At 41.2% G+C, this 21523-nt stretch overlaps 1 long non-coding RNA gene across 2 annotated transcripts; it reads right to left on the reverse strand.

Annotated features, from left to right (window-relative positions):
* Positions 1–711: 711 nt before the first annotated feature.
* On the reverse strand, positions 712–7992 carry LOC142602921 (uncharacterized). 2 transcript variants are annotated; one of them, XR_012836775.1, is made up of 3 exons: positions 7636–7992; positions 6285–6487; positions 712–1509 (listed from the first exon to the last, which is right to left on the reverse strand). It is a non-coding gene; the product is annotated as an uncharacterized LOC142602921 (long non-coding RNA). The 2 variants fall into 2 exon arrangements; XR_012836774.1 differs by lacking the exon at positions 7636–7992 and having other exon boundaries at positions 6285–7072.
* Between the last annotated feature and the right edge of the window lie 13531 nt (positions 7993–21523).

A 21523-nucleotide genomic window follows, 5' to 3' on the forward strand; every position in this document is an offset into this window, starting at 1 on the left:
TTCTGCTACTCTAAAAACTAGAACCCGAGACTCTGGTTGTGCAAAACCTCAAAATTGCTTTAGAAGGGAAGGAGCTACCTGCAGGAGCACTTGAGCTGTGACAGCAGTGCTTCGAGCCCGGCAGAGGAGAAAAACTGTGGACACCTCATCCCATGCCGGAGTTTGATGCACAGTGCCTGCTGACTCTGCGCTGCTGGCGGCTCGTACAGGAGACTCACGCAAGTATGGCAGGAGCGTGAGGCTGATCGGGGAAGCCCCCATCGAGTTTTGGATTCCTCCCGTGTCGGGCAGCTTCTGGGGCCAGTGCGGGACTGTCAGCAGAAGTGGCATTCTGAGTCAGATTTTTTTTCTTTGCTTTTAAGTGAATGGGTATTGGATTGCACCCAAAGCTGTAGAAGTATTTGGAAAACAGGAAAAAGACTTAGGATCATAACTGCAGATTTTCATTAGCAAAGATTAAAAGCTACTTTAAGTTAACCTAACTAGAGGCTTTACTTACTAATATAGCATTATGCGTTTCCAAGTCCCTGTAAGTAGAGCTAGCGGTGCAGTGTCAGCATGGCTGCAGTTGCTGTTGGAGACCACCCATGTCTTTTGGTTAATGCAGTGGGAGGTGGTTCGGCAGCTGCCACAGGTGGTGCGCTAAAACGTCCTGCTGCTTAGCTATCACCTCAGAGGCAGGACTTATATACAGAGATATATGAGACGTGCTTTCCTAAATTAGTAAGGACCTTATTAATGTGGACAGGAATATCCTGGCCATGGACATCCAACAAGAAATGAGAGCGCTATTTTTGTTCTTCTGTGTCTGTGCAGAAATACGTTTGATAATGCTGGTAGCAGCCAGCTTGCAGAGACATCCATCAGAGGTGCTGAGGCTCAGAGTTACAGTGGAGCGTTTGCTGATGACAGCACCCCCAGCCATCCCTGCCCTTCGGGAGGCTTGTATCTCCCGCTGGCTCGGTGGGGCACAGGACTGGCTGCTGCTGTCAGGGCTCGGGCTTTGCTGCCACCTCCATCTAAGCCTTTAGTCACTTGATGGAAGCACGGTGTCCTGAAAAGCAGTGGCGAAATCTCAGGCTTTGTGGGGTGCCTTATTTGACAAAGTTCACAGTTCTGCTACAGCTCCGGTTTATCGTAATAAGGTAACTGGTTTAGTCGACACAGTCTCCTGTGCTTCTGATTTACTGTGGTTCCATTGTTTGTCCCCTAGGAACTGCTCCCACCATATTTATTTTCAGCAGACACGTCTTGCAGCAGATTGCCATTTAGAAGGTAAGCAGTTATTCCTGTTTCAAGATTTGCCATTCAGCATCTCCATGGAGAAAACTCACACTAAGAAAGGAGAAATCTGAGGGCACACAGCCCCTCAAACACAGTCAGGTTGCACAGCTGAGCAGAGAGCCCTGCCTTCATGGGCTGTGCCGGCTCAGAGGCTTCGTCAGCATTTTCCCAGGTTCTCCTCGTGGGGCGGGACAGCAGCTCGAGTTCAGTGTGGCAGTCCTGTGTCTGCTCAAAACAGAAAAAGACTGAGTTTGGTTAAACTGTTCAGCTTGTGATGGGATCTGGACATGTTTTCTGTTCTCAGCCTTTTTCCTTCTCTCACTGTTTCTGGGCTTAAAGAAGTCACAGGACTGCTATGAGTCGGAGCTCAGTGGGTCTGCACAGGTTACACAGCACCCTTGGCTGGGCTCACCCCAGCCTTCCCACCAGGCATTTGATCGATGTTGTTGCATTGCTTTAACTGTCGTATTCTCGGGGAGTAGAGAAACTTCTCCCGATAGGAGAGTGGCTTCAGACTGGACAGTTAAACAGATCAGTTCTAGATGGGACTTAGCACTACTGGTGCAAACTGTTTACACTTCAGTCACAGTCACTAGCTCCCAGTGGAAATGTTTGCTCCTAACTACATCCCTCAAGCATGGAAAAAAAAAGGCAAAAATTATGGGTTTTTTTACTATTCAACTGCGTAATTATTTATCTTCCATTCTCTAGTTCCAGTATGAATTAAACTGTGCAGTATATCCCAAGAATCATTGACCTGTTTAAATAAACAGTATGATACACACCAGCCCGCAAGAGACATCTGACACTGATTTCTTTCGTTTCCATTTGTGGAGCAGGAAAATTGTATACTGTACAGCTTGAACAAACCTATCCATGTGATTTCATCAAAGATCTTCATTTGTGGTGGTAAGTTCCACCACACCACTTGATGGTCTGTTTTTCATAAATGGAAACATTTCTGGCTCTTGCAGGGTGAAGAAGATGACATTTCCATAAGAGGAGCTGCTACATGTACATTTGTGGTTCTCTCATTGGCATAAAGTTAGCAAATGCCAAACTCACAGGGTTCGGGATCTTATATGTTAACCACAAACTCGTTTCTCCTCTGAAGCAATTGAAGGAGCTTGCTGGAAACATTTTTCCACTCATTTGTGATACATTTTACAGGTTAGGAAGGCTAACTTAGTAGGGGCCATTTACTCTCATTCGGTAAGATAGTTTCCATAAGAAAAGTGGCACTATTTCCTGGTCTAAATATACGTTAAGTAAGAAGACTTCTTGTAGCCAGAGTTTAAAATTGCACAAGCATTGATTGAGCAACTGAGCCAACATTCAGCCCCTGAGACCAGAGCATGCCAAGTTCGGGGAAGCACCGCAGGAGAAAAGATGTAGCCTCCGTTTTGGGAGCATGTCTCTCCCTCACAGGGTGAAGGATACCTTGTAGGACAGGGCTCCTGTCTCTGCCTCAGGAAGTGTCTCCTTAAGAAGCCCCCTACAACCACCCAGAGGACAGAGAGGCCACCCAGGTCCAATAGACTCAATAGAGTAAAGGCTACACCAGCAACATTTCCTTCTTGGTCTTCAGGATCAAGTACGTGAGTCTCTGGATTTGACTTGTGTTATCAAGCCCCCAGAAGCAATAAAGTCAAGCCTCAACAAGCAAAGCCTCTGAGCAGCCCCGAATGAGAGAAGGTTGGACGAAAATTAACTGCCCAGAAGAAAATATGTGAGGGAGCTCCAATGGCTCCCTAGCACAGAGTGCAAAGAAACCTAATGTAGCTGTTCAGATGCCAGATGGTTACACCACCTTCAGCAGCTCACCCAGTCCTCTTGCCATGCAACAGTGACACCAAATATGAGTAAAAAGTGTTTGAAGCCACAAGGGTGTTTTTAATTCTTCTTAGATAGTGCTTTTTATATGCTAGAGACCTTTTTATCATAGAGTCATAGAATGGTTTGGGTTGGAAGGGACCTCAAAGATCATCTAGTTCCAACCCCCTGCCATGGGCAGGGACACCCTCCACTAGACCAGGTTGCCCAAAACCCTATCCAGCCTGGCCTTGAACACTTCCAGGGATGGGGCATCTACAACCTCTCTGGGCAACCTGTTCCAGTGCCTCACCACCATCATCATAAAAAAATTTCTTCCTTATATCTAATATCTGTCTTATCTTTATGTACAAGGCCATGCTGCCAGAAGTGTTGATATTCAACACAAGTATTTTGTCATTTATTATTATGAAATAAAGGATAACCTTTTTTTTTCTACAGGTAGTTTATTTTGTTCCCTGGGTATTACTTTAGACTATTGGCAGTCTAACTGCCTACTATTTATCAGAGAGCTAATTTGATCAATCCCGTAGCAGGCAGATCCATGGCCCTTCTCCAGAGGATATTGAAAATGCTGGTTTAGCATCAAGGAGGTTATAAATCCACAACATGTGACCAAGCTGAAGGTTCAAGGAACAGCTATACTGAAAAATAAGTAATGTTCTTGCTACAGCCTTGAGATAATTTCTAAGCTAGCTGGTCCCTCTAGAGTCTGACTTACGTGTCAGAATAGCATATAAACTCAAGCAATATTGTAAAGCAATCATCTCATAGATTTCTAAATTTTCTAATGTTAGGAGATAATCACACAGATTGACAGAGCAAATAAAAAAAATATTTGAGAGAAAATGAAATTTTCTGGCTACTGGAGATGTGAAAAAAATTAACTTTCCCATATTTAAACATCCCAGGAGAGTTTTCAACCCACCTGCTTCCTGTAGTTGAGAAGCCCTTGGTACTCTGTGAGGACCAGTAAATGTGATTTGTGTTAAAGATGACATGTTCTGGCAATATAACTTACTTTGCCATTAATGTCCTCAGGAATATTCTTTTGTCTCAGAGACGGATGTATGTGTGCCCTTCTGCTTGGCCTGGGAGAAGCTGTAGGAAGGAACTGCCCAGGTTTGGACAGAGTTGTTGGTAACGTGCTTGCCCGCATTGCATCTCGACCTCTGTATGCCTATGACAGAGGTGCTAACTTCTATGTGCACGTGTTAATTAATAACAATACACAAGGTCACCTCTGTACAATTGAAATTCTTTCCCTGCAGAGAAGAACAGAGAGCAGCAGTGATGCAAAAAAGCACACTAAAGCCACTGTAAATATAACGAGCAGACATGTCTATTCCCTGAGCTTCTCTTCTAACAAAAAAAAAGATGAACTATTTGGATGCTAGAACATAACTTCTCACAGATTACAAGTGCAGACAGAGCCTCTGCTGCAGAACAGGCATTTCAATTTACCTAATAAAGATGTACTGATTTGTAGAAAAAGCTTGTAAGTTGGTAACAAAGTGGGAAAGGAATGCAATAGAGCCATGGCATCTTTTTCTGTGAAAAAATACGTGAGACAACATAAAACTCCTGCAATTCCTGCCTATGCACCCTCTCTGAGAATCGTGCTTGCAGGACAGCAGAGCGAGGAAAATGGTAATTCTGTGGAATATGAAGACCAAGATTTTCCTTAAGGACTCCCTAGGCTCTGGGGTCAGTTTTCACTTGTAGGAATTTGTCTTCAGATCTATCTCCTCAAATGGCTTATCTCAGTCAAAAATTAAACCCGGGGAGGATGCTAAGAGGCTAGTTCAGAATGTAATAAAAACTATGCAAGAAAGATACCTTCCCTGGCCCCTTCTCCTGGGCAGGAGGGTACTAAATCAGGTAAAAGAGCAAGCAGAGACCCAGCTTTGTTGAAATATATGACAGAGAAAGAGAAAACCCTTTGTGTAAGCCATTTTCCTACATGGTGAGTCAGGGAATTTACGTCCCATTACGTGCTCAGTGAGAAGTGTAAAAATACAGCTCCTTCAAGCATGTTTGAACAGACACTCAGGCTCAATCTACATGACTAAGTCTTTGTTTCTGTATCCAGTGTGCTAGACCCTCACATAGACAATGAGCAAGGAACATCAACGACAAAAAATAAAATCGAGGGAAGAATTAACATCTTATTATGTCAGATCTATGAAGGCTGGAAGTTCTCAGACACTCAAATAATATGATGGAATTACCCTATTACATGGGAATATACATATCTGCCACTCATTTTGGTTGTACAATTGAGACAAACGTGGCCAGAAAAGCAATGATGCTGGCAGCCAACATGCAGGTTGTAAGGAAGCTCTGTGGTCTGCAGTCAGGCTAGGCAAGTTATACCGTCATTTGGAGACAGATATTAGTTACGCTCTTTTGTGACAGTTGAGGTCCCTACATCCAGAAAGCTGCTTCTCTGAATTTTGTCTGGGAGGAAGGGACCAGGCATCCTTCCACCCCCCGGGAGCAGCTGGCAGAGTGCTCGGGTGAGCACTGCAGCCCGTATGGGAATCTGCCTGGTACGGCTCTATGCTTACAGAAACTCACAGGTTTTGCCCTCAGCTTTGACTTATGCAACTCCCTCTGAGCAAATGGAGTTACAGCTTCTTTATCCATCTGCCACGGTGTGTGCTAGCTGTGCCACTATAGATCCTTGTATTGAATTTAGCCCTAAAGCTATTAGAGTTTCACAGGTACTAAATTCTCCGACATAATTTTTAGAAATATAAAATGAGGCAGTAAAGTTGTTAACTTAGAACTCACTTGATATATTGTCAGCTCAAGGCCCTTCTAAGAAAACACATGGCAGAAAAGCAAAACAAAACTAAACAGCAACATAAATTCTGAGTTCATAAAATGTTCAGTGCAATTTGCAGCATTGATAGTTGTTACAGTCCTGTATTATACTGCCAGGAAATATTTAAACGTACTTAAATATATATGCGTGATCCACCCTGCCAGACAAAACTATGTGCTACATAAAGACAGATGGGAATGAGCTTTGTATTCTCTCGCTTGACCGCGGGATTGTATCATACTAAGACTGGTCATAGTCATAAAGTTGGTTCATGCAACTATTCATATTTACTTAGAAGTTCTCAAGATAGTCATTGAAACAATAGTTCCTTTCTTACCCAAGAAAATAAATGCAGACAGATTGAAAGTATCCGAGCTCTTCTGGAAGATGCTATTGTAATCAAAGCTTGCTTAATGTTGCCTTCTTTTCAGTCGCACAGGGAGATGGGTGGAGTGGAGCAGTCACCGGACAGAAAATAAAACAAAGCACTCAGAGCTGGCAGCCAGACCAACATAATGCAGCAAAAGTTGGAGACAAAGCCTGTGAATCGTTCCAGAAACAAAGTGGTAGGGATTTAAGCTTTGGACAAATATTACTCTACGGTAAAAATATGTGAATCTTCATCAAGCAGTAAATCTAAAACAGGATTATTTTTTTAAAGGCCCTCAAAATTAAATACCTCTGTCATCCAGTAACTCTGGAGTTTACAAGAGAAGTATAGACCATCTGTTCAAGAGACCAGTAACACAATCTGTGCAGCTAATCAGCATGATAGCGGTAGGAAATTATTTCATAGGGGCCTATCACATCTGTTTTTAAAACTAGTAGTCTTTCAGATTTTTTTATTTTTAATACATTCTCTGCATCTCTCACAAAACCCCTTTTCTGATAGGATTTATGCTTTAGTAGACAACTTTTAAAATTTTTTATCAGTCTCTGAACAGGAATACACGTGAATACATAAATACATCTACGGTATGGCACGTGGGCGCTCCTGCAGCCTATTACTACCTCTGTGAACAGCAGTTAGGGTTATGTCAGCAATGGAGAACACCACTATTCTCATAAAAGACTAATATAAAACCTTATTACATGGACTCTCTTGATTAATTATACCAAAAAAAAAAAAAAATAATCAGCACTCCATTAGCTGGCTATTTTTCATTTTTACTGACCTATGTAATTATTATCTGGGTATAATTTTCACTATTTTTAAACATTTTGTTAAATTCTGAATATGGAAATCAGGAACGCTTTACTGAGTGCATTTTCAATCGATTTATTTTTGCCAAGAATTGAGAAAATGTATAATCAAAAGTGCTGCAGTGTTCAGAAATCTATTTATTACTTCTCCCAATGGTAGGAATATCTGGTACAAAACAACTAAATGCACATATCTTAAAGCATTTAGGGGAAAAAAAAAAAATGCTGTCAGGTATTTCTGAGGATGATGGGCTTTTTACAGCAACGTTACACAGGTCTGATACAAATATCCTGGACACTGTATCGAAACGTAATACTTCAGTGAACCTCACTAACATTTTCTTTTGCAGTTACCACTATAAAGTCTACCTGACTGCATCCCTGGAAGGATGTCTGTGTGCATCATGCTTTCTTTTTGGGGCACAAATAGAAAACGTTGACCTGAGAACTTTGAGAAACAAATGGAAATGAATGAAAATCCTGACCTTGCAACTCCATTCCCATTTGTCATCCACCAGCGCAGGAGAAGTTACATAGACAGAGCCACGATGTCTGTCATTGCTGAACTCTGCAGAAGGAACAGCAACATTACAACAACAAAAGGAAAAGCCTCCTTGGGTGGCACCGCAGCTGCCATCCCCCTGCGCTGCGAGCGAGCGGGAAGTGACAGCAAGTCTCAGGTGGCACTAAAGCCCCAGAAAGGTCCAACCACCTCTGGCCAAGTGAGTGTGGACCAAGTGGATCCATACCTTACCTTGCCAACAGTACAAAACGGATTTGTCAGACTGTGTCAAGAAAGGGGGTGGATGGCACCATGCATTGGAAGCTCCAAGTTCTTTGGTACCACCTTACTGTAGAGGAGTCATTTTGTAAGTAGAGCAAATATAGTCGTTAGAGCTAGCTGGGAAAAAACAGACAGGAAGGATGTGCATTTCTCTTTTTATTTTTAAATCCAAAAACTACTTTGACATTTACCATGTCTTCATTTTCAAGTGCCATAAACTTTGAAATAAAAATTGCCTTTTATTATAAACTGCTTCCATGTGCTTTTCTAAGACCTCTAGATCATAAGCACAAATAAGTTCAAAGTGCCTGATAATCATAATCACCCTAGATCTGGGCATTCTACATTTGGAAACTGAGTATTGTTTGCTTCCTGACAACACGGCATTAAAACCAACTTTGGAATATACAAAATTGATTTAATTACTTCTTGGATGTATTAATTTGGAAAAAAAAATCTGACAAATAAATTGATAGAAAATAGAACTTTGATTTCACACAAAAAGCAGTAGGAATGCTGTTGTTCATACCACTGTAAGTCAGCAACTTGGAAAGTCAGTATGACCAAATGAAAAAAAAAAAAAATGATGTGCTCTGCAGCTTTATTCCAGCAGAAATATTGGCTCTGAACACCATGTGCATCTAGATGTGTAACTCTGGTGGTTTATGGTATTTTCACCTAATTTCTCTAAGTCATTATGTCTCCAAATGGTTAAATCAAGCGGGAAGGTTAAAGAATACAAAATATCTAATCTTCCATATGCAGCAAGAATGGCAAAGCAGGAATGGTTACCTAGAATAAATAAATAAGAAAAAAGTGGAAATATTTGAATGACCTCAATATGGAAAATATTGTTTATATATCTTGGTCCTGCATTATTATTATTATTCGCAGGATTTTCCCCTTTCACACTCCTGATGAACTACTCCTTGTATTTTTTCTGGCAGCGTGAAGGAGTGAATACTACTCAAAGTGCTTGGAGCCGTGCTGTGGTCTAATAGAAAATAGGAGATCGCTGCTAGGGAAGAAACTCATGGCCTTCCCTCCCACACCCCTGCTGCTCGTGCCAGCAGTTCCCCAGAGGGCTGGAATTTCCTTTTCTTGTGGCAGCTAGTCCAGAGCTCAGTCCTCCAGCCTTGGGACCCCAGGACATTCCTGCGCCAACTGCTGAAGTCTGGCTCTTACGCAAAGGGCCAGTGTTGCAACCCTCTTCCCAAGAAGTCCTGTTCCTCTGGTAGCCTTATGATCTTACACCCTCCCTCTTTCTTCCACAGGAGAGAAGACCAGGGGAGACTTCTGTCTAATAAGGTCTGCTCCGTTGCTGTTGGGTCATGGTGAGCTGTACCAGAAGGCCAACCAGCCTCGATTCACAGGTGATCAATCTAAGCGGTTAGTGCTTCTAACGAGGGTATTCAGAGTAGTTATTGAACCGGTTTAGGAAACATAAAGATCCATTCTTATGGGACAGGGCTCATTCTAGGGTCTTATGCTCTTGCCCAGAGAAGACTAAATGACATCACTGATGGATTTGGAAGCAGGACTGCATTTATATATTCTGCTTATCTCAGTGTTAAAATTCTGGTCAGTTCTGACAACAGGGATGAAGCTGAACCTGTGAGACAATGATCTGGGCCCTGCCAGGTTAGGAGCACGGTACTAGTGATGTATCAACCAAGATAATTTGCATTTTTCCTGAAAACAAATTTGGCTTGCTTGTTATCCTCATCTGTTTGCAAATGGCACGTGCCGTCAATGTATTGACTGCAGTTGTTCCAACATATGGATTGGCTTTGAGAGAAAGAAGGTTTTCTGCACATGAACTCCACTCAAAGCAAGGGTAGGCAGAAAGGATCAATGTACATTGCAATTATGAGAAATTTTCAATCAATCAGCTTAATTTAGGTGGTCCCTGGACAATGTAGATAAATATTTAAAGCTATCCTATTAGGAATAGGGTAAGTAAATTAATTTTGAGCCACAGATATTGGGTTTTAATAATAAACTATTGATGTGCAAGAAAGTAAAAGAGACCATTTGGATTTAACTTTGATTCCAGATCTGATCTTTGCAAGACAGTGCCTAAGCAGGGAACTCCCCAGATTCCCATCTATCTTCCGCTCCCTCCCTGCTCTTATCCTCATCATAACAAAAAATTCCAGCTGTGAACAGTTTGAGGACTGAGTTGCTTATCACCACCGGTCTGTAACCAGGGCTTTAAAAAAATGCTAAAACAAACAACACAAATCTCATACAGAAAAATAGATCACTTTTAAAATCATAAAGTGGGATGGCAGGAAAATGTAAGTGCAAGGCCCCTAAGTTATCTACTAAGTCACAAGGAACTAAAAGTGGATTTGGCAGACTTTTACCTCCACCCGATTTACTGAAGTGATCTACCAGCTTTGCAACACCAGAATGAGCTCCAACAATAGTGACATGGTTTAGTAAGTAAAATGACAAATTCTGTAAGATATTCAGGCCCAAAACTCAGGTTTTCTTTCAGATTTCTAAAGGTCTTTTGTAAAAAAATAAGTACTTCATGAAACATTTTTCGGAGTTGAATGGCTAAAGGATGGTTTGCAGTCAGGCCCTTCCTGCTACATTTGCAACCAAGAGTTGCATTATCACATAGGTGGCATAGAGTGCCTACAAAACTATGGGAAAATAAAAGGAATGAGGCTGATGGAGTCATCAGCAATGACCGCCTTGCTCTGTGCTTCCAGCCCCTCGCCTCCCAGGAGGGCACACATGAGAACAAGCTACAGTGGTCGTCCCTGAATCACTCACCTATTGCATCTGGAATGACTGTCCCAAATAAACATTACCCATAGAGAGTTAAATATTTTAGATCTGCACCTAACTTCTTCAAGGCACAGAGCGAGCGGAGACGTTTTGGCACCCGTAGCAGAATGCAACCCTCCCGCCTTCAGGGAGGAAGAACCACCCTCCAAAACAGGAAAATGCTGATTGATTGAAAAATTTTGCATTTGTTCATTTTTTTTTAGTCTCGGACTCTTCCAAACTGTTTTTTTCCATGCTGAAAACCAGACAGCTCCTCAGGAAGAAAGGAGTAATGTTTCTATTTGAGAAAGAAAGTGCTTCAGAGAATGCTGTGGTTTGCTAGACGTTGTACACAAACCAGAGCGTCTTCTGTTTGAGGACTTTCAAAGTAAGCACCATCTCCCTCCTCACCACTGTGGATGTTTTACAGTGCCCAAGAGGCAGCATCTAAAAGAAAATGTGGGGACTTTTTCCCACTGCTGTGACAGAGCTTTCTATAATCAGTGTAATAGCCTGTAATATCACCTAACACAGAGTATAACCTGTCTGCGTAACTCACTGCTGCAGCGACAGAAAGTTTGGTTTCAACCAGTTCATTTAGAATATTGATCCCAAAATAAAAAGCTTCACGACTTAAGGCCTTCTTACTGTAACCCTTTCAAAACATTTCAATGAACTTTTGATACCACTAAATTTGATCTAATATGTCCTACATATTTAGCTTATTAATCAGGTACTGAAATTGCTAAATTAGGCCTTTTGAGGGCACTGTGGTGTGTATTTGGTACCTGAGAGCTAATTTTTCATCACGATAAAAAATCTGTGCCTTGATTCCACTTTATCTCGCATTATTAAGAGATCAGTAATTCTGTCTGCCACAGAAGCCACCTAAACATTATGGGCTTTATGGCTGTAGATGCTGCTAAATGAAAAGCAGCAGACACCCACAAACATATGTTTTGCTGATCCTTTTTAGGATCGCTGAAAACAGCGATGGATCAATTTGCATAGCCACGGCATCACTGAGCTTGTGTCCAAAAAGAATGGAATGGGCAGGGAGCAATGGGAATAAACGTATCTTTAATGCTGCCTCGACAGTTTCCAGCCAGTCCAAAGCTTCCGAGAAAATTTTATGCAAGAGAGAGGATATAATTTTCAGTGCACTATAGGTTATGTTACAGAAGTGTGTTTTCGTTCAATGGCAATAGAAAGACGTTTTGGGTAGCAAGAATTTTGTTCCACGTTTAGGAAGGCAGTTCCAATACCGCAGTAATAGGAAGGTAGATTGAGAAAAATAGATTATCATGGGATGGTAGCCAGGTTATGCAGGGGATGCTGCCCACTGCAAGGTTGGTTACAAACACTTTGCACTAGCTAGCACTACCCTGGCCACATCAGCAAAGCAGTGTTTTGCACTAAACGGACTTACTGCTCTTAAGCTGGACTGAAAACAAAACAACCTTAAACGGAGCAACAAGCGATACAACACAGACCTCTTGGCACTTGAGCCCTTCAAGACCTAGATCTCTTTGTTTTGCCACTGAAGATCCCGCTAATAAGGCACCAAGCAGCAAACCACACGTGGAAGTCAGACAAGAGTCTCAGCAAAGTAATAATGTGTAATCCCCAAAAGATCACGGAGCAGTTTCTAAAGATGAAACTACCTGAAATCTGTCTTTTCTTGCAGCCTTACCAGCTTCACTGGTACTCAGCAAGTAAAACTCAACTTTACAGCTCTTAATAGATTTCCGTATATTAACAGTGAAAGGTTTTACAGGCATCATCCCCTGCAGTTCTCTAGTCTACTCTTGCTGTAAAGACCGTGAAGGTTAATAAGCTAAAAATTATACTTACAAGAATCTTGTTTCCATCAGGAGATAAATTATAGGAACTTCTTTGTAACAAACAAGGGAAAAAAAAGGATATGTGAGTGGTTTGAAATATTAGCAGGTTAATACGTTTAAATACAATTTTGAAAGATATACTTGCAGATAGTTACTCTAAAATAAGCATGGACATTTATATACATAGATATAGACCTAGCTGACAACATTATATTTATAAATAACAATGTTGGAAAATCCTGTGGTTCAAATGAGGAAAATCTGGAAAGGCAGCACTCAGCTAGGTTTTATTTTCATCTATAAAAGAGATGTTGAAATTCTGTTCAATTTTTTCTTTTCCTTTTTCCAAAGCCACGGTTATCCTGACTTTTCTGTTTTTTCATGTGTTTGTCCTTAGATAACCTTGAGGACAGTGAAGGAAGTCAGAACACCTGATGAGTTTTTTTGGACAACGGCTATTTTTTCACAGCTGTATCAAGAATGGTAATCTTTTAAGACTTCTAAATTTCCTTTGCCTGTAATACTAAAGACTTCATCCAGGAGACAAACCGTTGGTAAAATTACCACAAGTTACCCATCAAATACATATATAAAAGTCAAATAATACAAATATTTTCTAGAAACTTTGTTCAAGAGAAAGACTACATAACAGCTCAGCAAAAATAAAAACATTGGAAAACATTTGAAAACAAGTCTTAGTAATGGCTTGTCAAAGGATGCACTTCACTCACTTTTTATTCTGAAACAGAAATTAGAACCCTTTTACTCACCTACTCAGCTACTACTGAGTACATTCAGGTTATACGTGACTGTAAGCAACATACTCAGAGGAGGAAACTGTTTTATTCCCTTAGCTAAGCTAAAAGTCCTAAATGTGTAAAAGCAAGCTAGCCACTTAAAAATTTTGCTTTATAGCCTTAACGAGCATAAAGGAGGACTGAAAAAAAGGTTATGTGAGGTTTTACTCTTTAAAGACTTAGAAATATCAGCAACACCCATTTTTCAATTTGCAGCATCAAGGAATCAAGGATGACGACTACAACTCCAAATCCTGTGCTCCAAATGCGCAGACACATAAGAAATTATTCCATTCTTGATTTCAGATAGAAAAAGGTATTTAAATAACAAGCCACCTTGAAATGTTTTTAATCATTTGATTTAAATTCTCATTTGTTCTTAATGACTAAAAGTTTGTTTCCTGGTATCTCTGATATCAGTAATTAATTAGTTCTCTAACTAAAGCAAGCAGCAGAAAAAGAGAGGACAGGTAAGAATAAGAAAAAGAGCTAACAAAAACAGCTTGCTTGAGCTTTAGAAACCATTAACATAGGAAGAGTTATAGTCCACCTTTAAACAAATCCAAGCTAGCTTTTAGTGAGAATATAAACTGTCTTTCTTCTCCAGTGCAGACATATCCTTCCTACTTTGTACCAAAATCCTACTTAGACTTCAACTTACATTAAAGTTATGCCAAGGCATCAAAAGCAAACAAGTCTGATGATAACCAAAAAATCTGTGCAGGTGCTTTTCTAGTAATGGATAATTAAGTATTTTGATTAATCCCTACTCTTGAAGCCAATGGGGGTTTTATCATCAGTTTAACTTGTAACAAGCACACATCTGAAATTTTTAAGCACATTAAATAAAGATGTTTTAATAAAAAGACTAGATATTTAAGAGCATTTTATATAGATTTCTAAAATGGATTTTTTACGCTTAGAATAAATGATGGAAAAAGGCTGGGTACTCTCCCAGCCTTGCATACCTACCGATTCAAATTGCTTTCTAAGTATTTCAGCATTAAAATATTGCAGACTCTGACTATAATGGCTTACATCTGTTTCTTTTGGGCTTTTACATCTCCAGCTGGGAGTTAGAGCATGAGAACAGCCACTGCCCACAGGGCTCGCAGGACTGGGAGCAGTTCTCCTTACATACCACTCCTCCATATAGTGCCAGACAACCCCCAAAGGGGCCGGGGGAGTAGGCTTATACGTGTGCTCAGACAGGTCCATGAGCACCACAAGCACACGCTTGGTTTCTGGTGGTTTGGGTCTTGTCCCTGGGAAGAGAAGATGGTGGCGGCAGCTGTGGCACAGCCTGGGGCTGAACGTGGGCTCGGTGCTGCGGTGCGCAGCTTGGAGCCTGGGAAACGTCCCTCTCACAGCAGACAATGCACAAATAATGGGAAAGAGTGGAGGGATGGGGTTAGAGGAGTGCTAAAAGAAGCGTGAAGTTGTGTGCTTAGGAGGCCAGGCTAAAAGAAAAAAGAAAAAAAAAAAAAAAATCTGGTGGATTAAACTCCCTGTCTGTTCTCATGCCATTGAGGTGAGATGCGTGAGCAGGAGATGTAAGTGATAGCAGACTTTACCTTGGAGGACAACATTATTCGGCTATCACTCTCAGAAACATCTTTCAAAAAGATGAGCCTAGACTCAAAGGCATTTTAACCTGGGAATTAAAGAATTGAGAGGAATTATTCCTCAAAGGAAACCACCCATGTAGTTAATTAGCAATGAGCCCTTCCCTGACAGGGTGCTTTTTCATAATTTTACTTTCACTGAACTCAAATGAATTGTATATTAGCTTTTAAAAATGCTTTGAACTGAAGATTTTTGGACTTAATAAGAGAATGTAAAGGGGGTTAAAAGTTCAGGAAGATACTTGGGACAAATAATTGCATAAAATGTGTCAGTACATTCTTGAGGAGGAGAAAAAGCAATGGCCATTTATGAATGTTTAATGATTTTACTCCAGGATCAGCGAAGTCTTAATCAAAGTGGGATGCATACTTAGCCTGATCAAATAACGCATGAAGATTCAAACATCCTTTCTGAATACTAATGTGGTATTACACTTGGACCTTTAAGTAATCAAGATTTGAAAAATGTCAGAAGGCCTCCAGAGTACATGGAAGAAATACATAATTCAGTTAAACATTTTAAATTTTGTGTCTTAAACATGGATATTATCCTAATTACTGAAATTAAAGTGTCTACTAAACTTTTTTTTTCCAAGCAGACTAAGGAATGCTGAATGTCATTTGGCAAGCATACTCTCAGAAAGGTATCTGAATATTCCCTTTAGCATCTGAAGCTGTTTATCTTCTTTTCACCAAGGAGTACAGCAGGCAATAGTAACACATGCATAGAAATGTTGAAAGTTAGGAAATTCCACCCTTGTGGGTTATGGCAAGATTGCCCTCAACCTGTGTCTTTAGTGGGAGAGGTTTCTATTTTATTTTTATATGGAATCTGCAATACACATATACACGTGCATATGTCCAGATCTACAGAACAAGTCACAAACCAGGCCCACGAAATCAGATACATGCCTTCAGTTGTCCATAACATCACAAAAATTATTTTTTTCTCTGTCCAAAAATCCTTCTATCTGAAATTTTGTGGGTTATAGTCAGCACTGAAATCTGAGCTGACATTCCAGGTTTGTCTACCAACACATTCTGTTAAACAAAAATAACATTTCCAGGTGTTGTGGGTTGGGGTTTTTTTTGTTTCTTTTGGAGGGTGGGGGAATTTAATATTACATTGAAAGTTCTCAAAGTTTTGGCTTAATCATTTCCTCCAAATGCAGATGTGAACAGTATGCAAGTCTGTGTGCCTGTTTTCCTTATTCACGCCACGAGGAGTTTCACTGAGGGACACCACTGCTCTCCTCCATCTGACCTGTCCCCACTGCTATGAGCCTGTATGCAGGCACAGACTAGTGCCTTCTGCTCGCACAAGGGTCTCGTTTGGTCCAAAAGGATGTGAAAATGGTGAAGTATTTCCTTGGAACAAAAAGAACTAGCAGGAGAAATATGCTGCTGGTTTGGGGGGGGGGGGGGTTAATACTTAATTTAGTTCACTTTCTAATCAATGCTACTGCATCTAACTCCAAATTTGACCTGTTTATTAGGTTTTGTAGTGAATTAAGGCTACAGCTACAACAAATGAGATTTTGACTTATCTCTGCTAAATTGGCATTCTCCAAAGCTAGCCTGGTACAAGTGCTTCTGCACTCCTGGGATTTGCTTTTATTATTTTCACTGTTATTTCATAGGTATGCACACATTGTCTAAACCTGAAATAGGAAGGATTATGAAAACACAGCTAGTAGCAACATCACTCACTCATAGCTTGCAAAGCTTCCTGTAACAGCTCTTCATATCAGGAGACTGCTTAATCAGTTGTATGGCTGTTCCGTGATGGTCAAGGATCAGAAATCAAGCTCTTACTTTGAAGACACAAGGGCTATACGGAGAAAGGCGAAGATACTTAACAGCAGGCAGTACAGAGCAGCCAACATATGCATTTATTTTAATGAGAGAAAAGGGCTTGATCTTAAGGTGCTCAATGCAGAAATACTTTTACATAATATACATCTCCACAAAAGCACATTTAATATTTTAATATTTAAATTATATACACAAGGGAAAAGTCTAGCATACCATTGTAAAAGAAATAATGGATTGAGTGATGCAATTATTTTTAATGAGTCAGGTTTGTGCAGTTAATTTTTAGGGGCTGAAGAGGTGGGGGGATAAATTACCTATAAAAGAGGGTAGTGCTGTCATGATTTTACTATAGCGAGACTATCCAAAACCTATTCCTTGCAAAATATACGCCATACAAATCTATGGAAAAGAGAGCAAGCAGAGAGAGAACTCAGTGAATACACGAAGACCAATTGAAATCCACAGGACAAAGAATTGTTCATTCTTAAACTTTGGGAAATGGATTTTCGTCCCTTGTTTACGTTAACAAAGAACCAGGATTAGCAGTTCCTTCTTGTATGTATGCTGAAATAACTTGTCCTTTTCGGAAGAAGATTACTGGGTTCCTGTCACTAACTAAAACTAATATGCAGAGCATTTTGCTGTCTAGTACTACTACGAATTAATATTTTTTGCTTACATTCAAATATGTGTCATTAGAATTTTAAAAGAAATTCTTCTGATATGCATTTAGACTGCTAGTATTCTACCCACTTTGCTTGTCCTTTTCTAGGGTCTTTTAAAGTGTTTGCCGGGAACAATTCCACTGTTATGACAGATACATTAGAGCTGTGATGCAAAAAAAACCACAAAGCAGCCATACCCAAGGAGAGCTGGATATGCTGACATTTATGTCGGTGGTATTTCCTCCTACGGCTTGATGGAATAAGTCTTGAAAGTATGAAAATCATCAGCACTCACAGCAAATGCTGGAAAATATTATATGAGCTGTGTTGTTGAACTTGCCTTTTGCTCCTGGAGGTGGCCCTTTCAAAACACAGCTGAGGATCTCTGCCAGTGCTCAGTGCCAGTGTTGGTATTGCTCATTCTGTGCATACACTGAGCTCATAGTTTCCACCACTGCTGACATTTGGCAGAATTCTTCTTAGGAAGAAATGAAACAGAAATCCTTATTTTGACGGACTATCTGAAAGCGCAGCTTTTCAAAAACCAAAAAAATCTAGCACGGCTTTCTAAAGGTGGATGCTTCTGTTTACCTTGTTCCTAAGGGAAAAGGGTCCAGTCCAGTTCACATCAACAGCATCTGGCCCTTACCAGGGTTTCAAGGATGCTGGGTTTGTGGGTTATGGTAGTAGTTGTGTCAAGCCAAAGAGGATACTACAGCTTATAGTCTTATAGATCCCTTATTCGATACAGGAGTTCAGCGCCGAATATTTGATCCTGCAGTCAAGAACTGATTTCTGGTCATTGCTCCCAGTGGTTAGAGGACTACGCAGGGAGACCCGAACACCAGCTCTGAAGCTCTGCTCTTCAAGTCAGCATTGGTGTATTGCTGGATGGAACGGTTCCTGACTCCAGAGTGACAACTGAGAGTACAGATTGATCTATACTTGCTGGGCAGAGAATTGTTTCTGGTAATCAGATTGACAAATTCTCAAAAAACTCAAATAATCTGAAACTATTAAAATAGTAGTTGTTGTCTTTCCTTTATGGTATTTATTCTCAAAAAATCATTGTCTTCTCCCCTTACAAGGTAGATATTCTGAACTGATAAGGTAAAGTAAATATATAGGGCCATCTATGCTGCTGCTTCCCCAAAACGGGAATATCACATGCTTCTTGTAGTTATTCTTTCCAGATACATTGGCCCCTGGACTGTTCACTCCGAAATGTTTTCGTAAGTATTTTCTCCAGAAGTGACATTTCCGCTCAAAATATCAGTAGACAATAGCATAAGAAAAGGTTGTTTTATTATCTGTGGCTTTACCAGAGGCTTTACCTTCTGTCACTACACAAATGCTAAATGTTTAGATCTTAGAATAGATATCAATTATTAACAAAGATGGTGGAGAAAGAAAGCACAGTTTTTCATGATAAATTACACCATAAACAGTTCCATAATCCAGCATGCTGCATTTTTGTTCTTCAGAGGACAAAGAGAAGAATGACTAATACATCAATTTCAGTGCTGTTCCCTTGGGTTTTTTTTGAAAAGCACCTTGCTATCTAGGACCACCCTTAATTTACCATCTTCTGAAGACAGAAAATGTAATGAAAACATCCGTCTCTGGTTTCTGCTAGCCTGTAATATTAAACATCAGAGTAATAGTTATCCTCCACCCACTCATCAATCACATCCATACTCCATGCATACTCCTCTGCTCTTCTGACACGTTATTTAGACCACCTAAAACAGACACCTCTTCCTCTGCTTAAAGAAATTTCCACTGTTGCAGAAGGGAATGAAAACTCTGAACTCTATGAAGTTAAGGTGTACGGTACCTTCTTTACACTGATGATCCAGAGCTTTGGATTTTAATTCCTTAGTGCTGTTAAGGATTTTAGAATTCCTGGACTTCAACTCATCACAACATGCCAAGTCCCAAAATCCCACAGCAAGAGATTTGCAGGGGCTACTTCAGGAGAATTAAGGTATCTACACCCACCTGAGAGCTTCCCATCCTTTTTACAATTAGATAAACCAATTGTCTCTCGCTTCCACGTGCACTGGGAGCCAACTTGGGTTCACTCTGCCTGTGCTCCGGAGTGGCAGGGCACAAGCCAGCCCTGGTCTAAAAGCCATCTGACAGCATGAGCATGGCGCAGAGCCCACACTGATATACTTGTTTCTCTGCAGCGCTTACTCACTCAGTAGTGCCACGCTAATGCGGTGACGTCGCTCTCGGCTGGCTCGGAGCACCACCAGCATGGGCTTGTTTCTGCCACGCGCCTTGTCACCGTACCCATCCAGGGAGCAGGCTCATGGGTCTGTGAAGTACAGTTGGGTCATGGAAAGATTCACGAGACACAGCCAAACACCACCAGTCTCTGTGTGGTCAAAAACTAATGGCAATTTGCTTTGGTTTCAGTAGCAGGGTCTGTGCACAAACTCTGCTTGTGAAGGTCACTGCTGCCACGCGGTTCTCTGTGGCCATGATGTGCAGCCTCCTACTGCCTCACCTCTCGCCCCGAGACTCCCGCAGCCCTGCTTTACAAACCTGCCTTCGCTTTCCCAGCCCTTCGAAGGTGCGTCTGAGGGGTTTGCCCTCAGCCACTCAGTACTGGTCCCAGAATGTTTTGTAGAGTCTCTGACTCCTCCTCCCCGGTAAGAAGTCGCTGCTGGGGAATACATTTGAAATCAGTTATGAACGTGCAAGGGCGAGGAAGTTGGGTGTCTAAGGGATGACATATAGAGGGTGCAGCGCATGCTGAGCACCTCATTTTTATGGAGGACAATTTGTGTGTGCGTGCAGGTGAAATTTGAACAAACTTTTCAGTGACAGAATTTGGAAACATCAGTTCGTTTTTCTCATCTTTTCATCTACTTCATGGACTCTGTATATCCTGAACAAGGCAATCACTACAGCTGTGTGGATTTCTGCCACATCCCCAGGTATTCCTGAATCATAGCCTAGTCCTGGCATACATAGCAGGGGCCCAGAAGCCAAGGAACTAATTGAAATCAGTGAGTTTATACACAATCACACATACATGCATACAAAAACACATGCTTCACTTTGAAACACATTAATATTTTTCAGTTGAAAAAAATCAAACCAAGCCAGAAAGCACTCACAAGTACTAGCTAGCTGCAAACTCCTGGACTGGATACCATCCGGACTGCTAAGTCTGATGTGTGCAGCTTGGACCAAAAGGTTGTCATCGTTGTTCAATGTTTAAAAAGATGTTATCTGAAGCTTTTGATTTATCAAGGCTATGGAGTGAGGAACAGAAGTCCATGCTTATGCTGAAACAATACTAACCCCTGTACAGAATCATAGAATCATTCAGGTTGGAAAAGACCTTTAAGGTCATCGAGTCCAGCCGTGAAGAACTGTAATAATGCTCTATCCTGTCTCCTCCCACAGTTCAGATTTTCCTCTAGGTTTTGTCAATTGCCACTTTTTCATGTAGAAACTTGGGCTATAGCTGGACCTGGTCCACATACTTCATGTTCTTTGGAGGCAGAGGGGGAGAAAAGAGGTTTTGTTTTGATGGGCTGTGGTTTTATGAATATCTTATTTCCATACTACATCATTCCACTTGCTATAAATCAACTGTCAACAAGAATTTAACACTCCAGCTTCACAGGCATTTCTCGTAGCAGCAGTCATGCCTCTGAGATGTTCCTCATCTCATCCCACGCGCAGTTTGTGCAACTCATCAGCAGCAAAGGCTCATCTGGTGCTGACACAGCAATGCTGCAAGGCAGGGGGCTGGGGAGAGGCGCTGCCACCAGAAATAGCTTGTGAAACTACTTATTGTCGGAAGGAGTTTGTACAGTGCTCCAGGAGGAGAAAAAGGGGGTTGAAGAATAGGGATTAGAGGTGGCATGAGGAGGGAATTCCTAGATGGAGAGGCAAGTCGGTGCAGATTGTGCTCATCTGAAATAACGTCTGACCTGCTCTTGTTATGCTAACCTAGGGTTCCTAGCTGCAAAGTAAGAAGTGAAAGGGAGGACTTTGGCAGGCCTGGGATTGCTTCACCCATCGTGTGAGCACTTTGCT

This window comes from Balearica regulorum, chromosome 9 (genome assembly GCF_011004875.1).
Source record: "Balearica regulorum gibbericeps isolate bBalReg1 chromosome 9, bBalReg1.pri, whole genome shotgun sequence".
Lineage (NCBI taxonomy): Eukaryota > Metazoa > Chordata > Aves > Gruiformes > Gruidae > Balearica > Balearica regulorum.